Below are 9,113 nucleotides of genomic sequence, written 5' to 3' on the forward strand. Positions count from 1 at the left end.
AATTTAGAGATAAACTGTGAAATCTGAGGATAAGGCATGGAACACAGGGTTGAAAGGGCGAGTGTAGAATACCAGAGAGGCTGGCAGGGGGCAGGCGCCAGGCGGCTCTCGCCCCTGAGTGGGAAAGGGAGCTGGGGATGTAGACGAGGCAACCAGGCCGTTAGCACAGCGCCACAGAGTTTCTGCGAAGATGGGAGAGACAGTCGGCCTCAGGCCCCGAGATACAAAGACACGCTCCCAAAAGGAGAAAATTTCTACAGCCCAGGGCCAAGAGGTGAACAGGAGGAAAGGTGGCCATGCTAAGGAGGAATAGAACTGCATTCCATTCCCAAGGGAACATCCATTCCCACCAGGGGAACAAGTCTAAGAATTTATGCCCCCATCATTCGGCGGGGGAACGTGACTATGCCGCGTTTTTATCGCCACTCAAATCTTTACCCCTGGGGAATATATAGAAGGATAACTGTGTTGTTCCCCCAGGGCATGAAGTCAGCAAGCATTCCATTCCCCCAGAGGCATTACTTCAGAAAAACTTGAAGGCCTGTTATTTTTGTAGGTTTCTATATAAGTCACACGAAGACTGCCATGGAGATAAAGCGCTCTCGTTGTTCAGCATCTTGAGCACTTAAGGTTAGCTTCTTTCCTGGTTTTGCAACAGCCTGGGCTTCTGCTTCAGTAACAGTACTGAATTCTTCTGTGTAAGAGGTCTTGGGTCACCAGGGTGACGCCCTTTACTAGGTTGAAAAGTGTACCCAAATGGAGGAGGGACTTAGACAATCAGGATGAGATTTCCCTTTCCCCCAGAAATCTGCTTTCTCTTCATTTTAACTGACTTCTGGGTTCAAATTTGACTTTCCAATCGTCAGATCACACTGTGGAGAACGACTTCTCTCTGTCTCCCTCTTTCTTTCCTTCCTTCCTTCTTGACAAATAAAGACACTTCAATTTAAAAATTATTTATTAACACTCACCTCAGGTCAGGCACCTGTGATACATCAAGACAGACTCAGCCCTTTCTTCTATGTCCTCACACGCAGTCAAGGCCTTGTATTCTCCTCCTAACTATTTACAAAAAGGAAACTCAAATGATAATCGAAAAGCTGGAAAAACGGAACGCAAACACCCACATACCCTTCTTCTGTTATTTTACCACTTCTGCTCATCTCTCGATGGATAGATAAGTAATATACGGGCGATAACAACATAAGATCGGTGCATAGGAACAGTTTTTCCTTAGCCGTTTGAAAGTAAATGGGAGACACCATGATCCATCACCCCAATATACTTCAGAATGCCTCTCCTCAAAATGAATATACAAGGTTAGATTTTGAGAAGAGAAAAAGTGATGTCTTTTTTTCTTAGGTAGAGTGGGTCCTTGAGGAACACTGACTGTGTTCCGGGTGTGGAATTACAAGGGTAAGAAAACTGGAGTTCAGGAAGCCGTGGAGCCTGCAGTTTGGACCTGCTCTTGAATTTTATAACTGGCTCAGGAAAACGGCACTCGTGTGTTTAATGCCCAGGAATAATAGTTAGCTCATCTCTGCGTCTCCTGTTCAGTCTTCTCTGGTCAAGCTGGATTTGGGGAGTTAAATAAATACATCGAACTGACTGTATCTCTGTAATTTATACTCCCTGCCTGTCCCCCCTCCCCTCTTTAAATTCTCACACTGAATCAATAAGTTTGCACAACTGGCTGAGCAGGTGTGGTACTTTTCACCCATCTGAGTACCTGCCATGCTGAGTTGAAACACTGTCACAATACGAAAAGCCTTTGCTCCTTGCCTTCTTGCCTTTATATCTTTGGTTCACAAGAGGAATCAGCAGGAATTTGCTGGTGGTCCAGTGGTTAGGACTCTGTGTTCTCACAGCGAGGGACCGGGTTCAGTCTCTGGTTGGGGAACTAAGAGCCCACAAGTCATGCAGCACAGCCAAGAAAAAAAGAGAGAGAGAGGTTAGCAACATACTGATGAGCACTCTGTCTGATGCAGGTTCTTGTCAGAACACTGATTTGGTACAGATTATACAATAATTCTTTCCTTACTTGCATACACCGCTTTGCAGTGCAGTTTGACTGTAATTACAATATCTACTGGATGCAATACCACCAATATTTCTGTTTAGTACAGAAATATTTCCATCTGTACAGTATTATGATTTCAGAGTCTTTTGTAGATTTAGTTCAGCATTTTTTAGAATGCACTTTTTATATAAAAAGAGGTTCAGAAAAATAATATTTTGAGATACAAAATATCTTGCAGTTACTCTAATATACATTTTAGTCACATTTATATTCCTTCATGTTCAATGCACTTATCTGCTACATTAGAAGCTCAAAGAATAAATACAGAAACTCAAGGAACAAATAAAATTGTTACATTTACTGCCACAATAAGCAATATGGAACATTAAAAACAGTATGAATTCATTAAAAAAAAAAGAGCAAAGATGGAATGGCAGCATAAAATTAAGAAGGACATTCTAACTGGGCTGTATGGGAACCAGCCTCATTGGTTTCTTCCAAGCAATGCATTTTTGTCAAAACTCATACATAGTCACCAAAACAAACAGCATGTCAATGAATTCAATGAACTGCCACTGAAACTGAGACATCTATTTGCTCGCATCTGCTTACGGGAATTATGTAAAATACTTAATCCAATGTGTTTTCACCGCAATCCTATTTTTGTCTCCCATCCAGTGAATTTTCATTTAAACCAATACGTTTGCCTGAGACCCGCACACGTGCGTTTCTTGGAACCTCAGTGCAGTCACAGATTCAGGCATGTCTGCGGACGCCTAACCAATGCATTTCAGTGCAACTCAGCCAATTTTCCACGACACGTATTCTGATTCTCTAGGGGGTATAAAGTCTCCTATGATTGCGAGGGAAGGCAGGAGAGGGCCTGCCTGGATTGGCGGGTAATACCACAAGTGTGGCTTTCCTAAAGCCTTGATACCCGACGCGTGCTCTGGGGCCTGCGGCACTGCCATCCGGGAAGCCAGTGCCACAGGAAGGCTCTCAGCCCCGACTCCAGACCTACTGATCCAGAATCTGGATCCCAGAAAGATCCCTAGTCGATGTTTTGAACAGTAAAATATGAGAAGCGCTGTGTCAAAACAAACTCTTTAACGACCATAGTTATCTCAGGGGTGACACTCAAAGTTTTCTGAGTCAAGCGCTTCTTCCAGTGGATGGAGAGTTTGATGAGACAGAGGTTGAAACCAGTTTACTTCATATGCTAAGGTGACACCACCCCCTTTTTATTGCACACATGATTCACGCGTACGTTTTCTTTTAATCAATTCACGTATACACTTTCTCTGAATCAATTTTTTTTTTAATTAAACCATTCAAGGCTTCTCTGGTGGCTTAAGTGTTAAAGAATCTGCATGCAATACACGAGATGTGGGTTCAATCCCTAAGTCGGGAAGATCCCCTGCAGAAGGAAATGGGCACTCATCCCAGTATTCTTGCCTGGAAAAGCCCATGGACCAAGGAGCCCAGCAGGCTAGAGTCCATGTGGTCTCGAGAGTAGGACAAGACTTAGCAACTAAACCACTGCCACGAACAAGAGTTACTAGAGTTAGCAACAGAAATAAACAATGAGGTCATTGGTGACCTGGATAAGAAACTTGTCGGTAGCACTATGGGGGAGAACTTCTTTGCAATGGGTTCATAAGAGAACGGCCAGAGAGAATTGCTTGCGTGGTGTCCTGCAGCAGGAAAGAGATGGATGGGATGCTTAGCCTGAGGAATAAGGTCAGTTCGTCCATATCAACAGGAGAGAAGGTCCAGTGTATGCGAAGTGATTCAGGTGTGTTGAAGTGATGGTGGGAGCTGGTAGTAGTTCTGTTCTATTTACTTCACTTTTCTCAGAGGATCGGGAAGTATGTCATTAGCTGAAAGTGACAGCTGATAGGAGGAGGAGTTGCTAAGAGGCTTGAGGTGGCAGAAGCTACAAAATAGTCACTGGGAGAGAGTGGGAGTGTATGGAGCCCACCATGGACTTAAAGTACTCAGCAGAGTCAGGTGCTTTTCAACAGCTTCTTCTAACTGCCAGGGCACAAGCGTGGAGGAGGCAGGGAATTGGGTTTAAGCAGCCTTGTGGTTGAGCCAGGTGGGAAGGACTGAGCAAGAGACAGGCAGGAGAGTGGTGAGGTCACGCAAGAAGTGATGGTAATAATGACCTTGGAATTGAGTTGGATAAGAAGGAGAAAATGGATATGGGGAGAATGTAGGAAGTAAAAGGATGATGGGATCAATAAGTTAAAGTCCCACCAGGGCTAAAGGATTGCTGGAGTTGGAGATGCGAGAGGCAAGACACTGGGAAGACAGCGGTAGAAGGGGAGTGAGTTTTGAACACTGAGGTTATGTGGGGTTGTCGTTATCAGCCACGACAGAGTTAAGGGTATGGACATGGGAGTGAGCAGCCGATGTGGGGTGATCAGTAAGACCGCTGGAGGAGAGGCCAAGGACCTGAGCTGCCAGGGCGTTGGAAGGATCACTTAAGTGGACATGGAACCCACCAAGAATTAGGACAGCCGTGGTGGACAGGGGGGCCGCGTGCCTCTTCACAGAATGAGCGTGTGACCCCAGGCTCAGTAGGTGACCTTCAACAAAGAGGAATCGTGGGTGGAATCGTCTGATAATGGCATGAGGTTTATAGCTGGATGTATGTGGGAGAAGAGAAGGAAAACGGCATGGAAGTGGAAACAAGGACCCGGAAGATTTCCTCCAGTCCTAAGATCAGCGGTGCCAAAGGTATAGGACAGAGAACAGCCATTTGAGAAGCTAAAGGAAAGTGGGTTCCTCCTGGCAGGAGGGGAGCCAGGTCTCAGTTACAGAAAGAAGGTGAAGGGATTGATCCCCAATGAGCCTGAATGAAGGGAGCTTCCAGAATCCCAGCCCTCGGGATTGTTCTTACACAGTTCAGCTGATTTAGCAGACGCCATCATTTAACCAACATTGAGAGTAGTTTGCTTTTGGTTTTTTTTGCCAAGCTCATTTTTTGTGTTGCTAATAGATACAGAGGAGGTAAATCACTGTTATCAGAGACTTAATGCGAAAGCAGGTGGTAACTGGGAGCTCTACAAAGGTGAGGTTTTATTATTAGTTGAGAGAGACAGAGCCTTCTACCCCAGGCAAAACTGCCCCACTTGATGGCTTTCGATGATGGCACCAGAATTTCTTATTCCTGCAGGAGGTCTCCTTTATCAGCGAGTCTTTCTCTGTTTAATTGTCTTCATGGCGCTTATTACGACCTAGCACATGCATCACTTATTACCTTTTTTATTTCATGGTGAAGACAGGACTTGGTTTTTGTTCATAGTTTTATCTCAGCGGAGCCTAGATGAGCATGTAGCTCAATAGATACTGAATGAATGAATGGATGAGTAAATTTGAATGAATGAATGAGAAATTGTAATGGCCTCTGTCCAATAACCAGTCACCAGACATGGTTTCCAAGTAGGGGAAAGAGCACAGGTTTTGGAGCAAAAATCCTAAAGGGGGACCTCCCTGGCAGTCCAGTGGTTATGGCTTCATCTCCCAGTGCAGAGGGCAAGGGTTCGATCCCGGGTCTGGGAGCTAAGATCCGACCCGCCGCGCAGCCAAAAAACCAAAACAGAAGACAGAAGCAATATTGTCACAAATTCAATAAAGACTTTTAAAATGGTCCACATTAAAAATAAATTTTCTTTTTTAAATCCTGATGCATAAAGTCTAATCCATAGCCTCTGAGCCTCAAGTTTCTTCGTCTATATAATAGAGATGAAGAATTATTGTTATTGAAAAAAAGCAATAAACCCTCTCACAATTGTTTTGGAAATTAATGAGGTATCAAGTGTACAGTAAATACATTAATAGGTGTACCCAGTTCATAACAACCCTGTAATTGAGTTCAGTTGCCAGGACCAGCGGTGGACATTTGATCCAAATGAGGGCAATTGGAAGCTCCCTCCTGAAAACTAGATATCAGCATCATGAGATTCTGGAGCCACCTGTCTCTTGAATGGTGGGGGTATAAATTAAGAATTCTGCAGTCACTATATTTTTATAGGCTGAGGAAAGAGAGAGTCTATTCAAAGAGAGAAGAGAATGACTAGTTACATGTATAACTTAGCCATCTTCACAGCTGGTTTTTGGCTTTGAACCTCTGTAAGACTTATCTGGAGCCTTTTCAAAAAATTCCTTTATTGCTCAAGCTGGTTCAAGAGGGTTTATTACTTGCAAACAAAGACTTATGATAAGAGAATGTAGTCACTCTACATTCTCTACATTGTGCAGTAATCTCTATATGCTTAAATACATTTCATAAACACAAATGGAATACATGTTATATATTACACTTTTTTTCATTTATCTACATGTTTCTAACATCAGTCCTTGTCCATATACTTTGGATAACCTCAGTCTTTTTTACAACCACGTAGCTCCCCATAGTACAAACACACGATCATTTGCACAGCCAGCTCCTTATTTATGGCCGTTTGGGTTGTTTCTGTTTCTGTTGCAAACAATGCCATGTTAACATCCCTCAGCATCAATCTTTGTGGCGATGTTGGAGAATTTTAGATTAGATTCCTAGAAATTGAACTCTAGGGCCAAGAAAAACAAATAGAAGGATAAAGTTAAGAAAAACATATGATATGTGTGCTCTCAATCTCTTGCGATTGGGCCAGAAAGTACCAGGAGTTGTTACAACTCAACAACAACAAAGCAGTTTAAACCTGGGCAAAGGACTTAGACTTTTCTCCAAAGAATTTATACAAACGGCCAGTGAGCACATGCAAAAATGTTCAACATCACTAATCGTTGCTGCTGCTGCTGCTAAGTTGCCTCAGTCGTATCTGATTCTGTGCGACCCCATAAACAGCAGCCCACCAGGCTCCCCTGTCCACAGGATTCTCCAGGCAAGAACACTGGAGTGGGTTGCCACTTCCTTCTCCAATGCATGAAAGTGAAAAGTGAAAGTGAAGTCGCTCAGTCGTGTCTGACCTCTAGTGACCCCATGGACTGCAGCCCACCAGGCTCCTCCGTCCATGGGGTTTTCCAGGCAACAGTACTGGAGTGGGGTGCCATCACCTTCTCCCACTAATCGTTACAAAACTGCAAATCAAAACCACAAAGAGATACACTTCACATCCATTAAGGTGACCAGTTTCACCCTTTTTTGTGGGGCCTCAGACACGGACGGCTGCCTCAGAATGAAGCTCAACATCTCTTTCCCAACCACTGGCTGCCAGAAGCTCATTGAAGTGGACAATGGATGAAAAACTTCATATTTTCCAGGACAAGCATACAGCCACAGAAGCTGCTGCTGACGCTGTGGGTGAAGAAGGGAAGATTATTAGGTCTGAATCGGGGGTGGGAATGACAAACAGGGTCTCCCCATGGAGCGGATTTTCCCCGTGAAGAGAATGATCCGTGGCTGAGTCTGCCTGCTGCTGGTCAGGGGCATTCCTGTTACACACCAAGGGGACTGGAGAAAGAAAGCGCACATTTGTACAGGGTTGCATTGTGGATGCCAACCTGAGTGTTCTCAGTCCGGTCATCGTAAAAAAGGGGGGCGAGAAGGATATTCCTGGACACAGTGATACAACTGTGCCTCGTCACCTGAGACCTAAAAGAACTAGCTGCTGCTGCTGCTCAGCTGCTCAGTCATGTTGGACTCTCTATGGCTCCATGGACCGTAGCCCGCCCACCAGGCTCTTCTATCCATGGGATTCTCCAGCCAAGAATACCGGAGTGGGTTGCCATTTCCTACTCCAAGGGATCATCCCAACCCAGGGATCGAACCCACATCTCCTGAATTGGCAGGTGGATTCCTTGCCACTAGCGCCACCTGGGAAACCCCCAAAGAGATGGCAAAATCCGCAGGCTTTTCAATCTCTTTAAAGAAGGTGATGTCCACAAATACGCTGTGAGAAAGCCCCTAAAAAAGAAGGTAAGGATTCAGCGTCTTGTTACTCCGTGTGTCCTGCCATGTTGGTGTTTTACTCTGAAGAATCATTATACCAAGAAAATTAAGGAGGAGGCTTCAGAAGATGCTAAAATTTTGGCCAAGAGAATGAAGGAGGTCAGAGGAAAACACCTGGAACAGATTGCCAAGAGACGGGGGCTGTCGTCTCTGAGAGCTCCTGCTGCCCAGTCTGAGACCAGTCAAAAACGAGACGTCCTAAGAGCAACAAATAAGATCAGACATCAGGAAAAAAAAAAAAGATGTTGACTCTAAAAAAAAACCAGCAATAGCAAATTTTGGTGAGAATGTGCAGAAATTGGGCCCCTTGTGCGTTGCTGGTGGGAAGGTAAAACGATGTAGCCACTATAGAAAATAGTATGGTAGCTCTGATTCCAATTCCGCTTCTGGATGTATCTACCCCAAAGAATTGAAAGCAAGGTACCAAAGGCATAGTCACACCTCCATGTTCCTTGCAGGATTATTCACAGTAGCCAAAAGGCAGAAGCAACCCACGTGTCCATCAACAGATGAATGGATAAACAAAACTCACTATGTGTATACAATGGAATATCATTCAGCCTGAAAAAGAAAAGAAATTCTGACACAATCTCCAACGTGGATGAACCTTGAACACATTATGTTAAGTGAAATGAGCCAGAAAGACAAACATTCTATGATTTCACTTACAAGAGGTGCTTAGCGTATCAAGTTCACAGAGACAAAAATAGAATGGTGGTTGGCAGGGGCTAGAGGAAGGAAGGAATGGAAACTGTTGTTTAATGGGTACAGAGTTTCAGCTTTACAAGATGAAAATGGTCTAGAGATCTGCAGCACAACATTGTAAACGTACTGAATACCACTGAATGGTATACTTCAGCATGGTTAATGTGATTTTATGTTATGTACATATTACTACAATTTTTTTTTTAAAGCATGAGAGAATTGTAACTGCAAAGACAATCCATGGAATGGTTATAATTAAGCTCTTTTTGCAGGAGACCCAGGTTTGATCCCTGGGTCTGGAAGATCCTCTGGAGAAGAGAATGGCAACCCACTCCAGCATTCTTACCTGGAGAATCCCATGGACAGAGGAGCCTGGAGGGCTGTCAGACCCAACTGAGAGACTAATGCTTCCACTTCCACTTTGCTCCA

The 9,113-nt window shown here is 44.2% G+C and overlaps 1 pseudogene; it reads left to right on the forward strand.

Moving 5' to 3' along the window:
* The first annotated feature begins 7,206 nt into the window (after nt 1–7,206).
* On the forward strand, nt 7,207–8,252 carry LOC102395842 (annotated as a pseudogene).
* Nucleotides 8,253–9,113: the final 861 nt, after the last annotated feature.

This window comes from Bubalus bubalis, chromosome 2 (genome assembly GCF_019923935.1).
Source record: "Bubalus bubalis isolate 160015118507 breed Murrah chromosome 2, NDDB_SH_1, whole genome shotgun sequence".
In the NCBI taxonomy this organism is placed as follows: domain Eukaryota; kingdom Metazoa; phylum Chordata; class Mammalia; order Artiodactyla; family Bovidae; genus Bubalus; species Bubalus bubalis.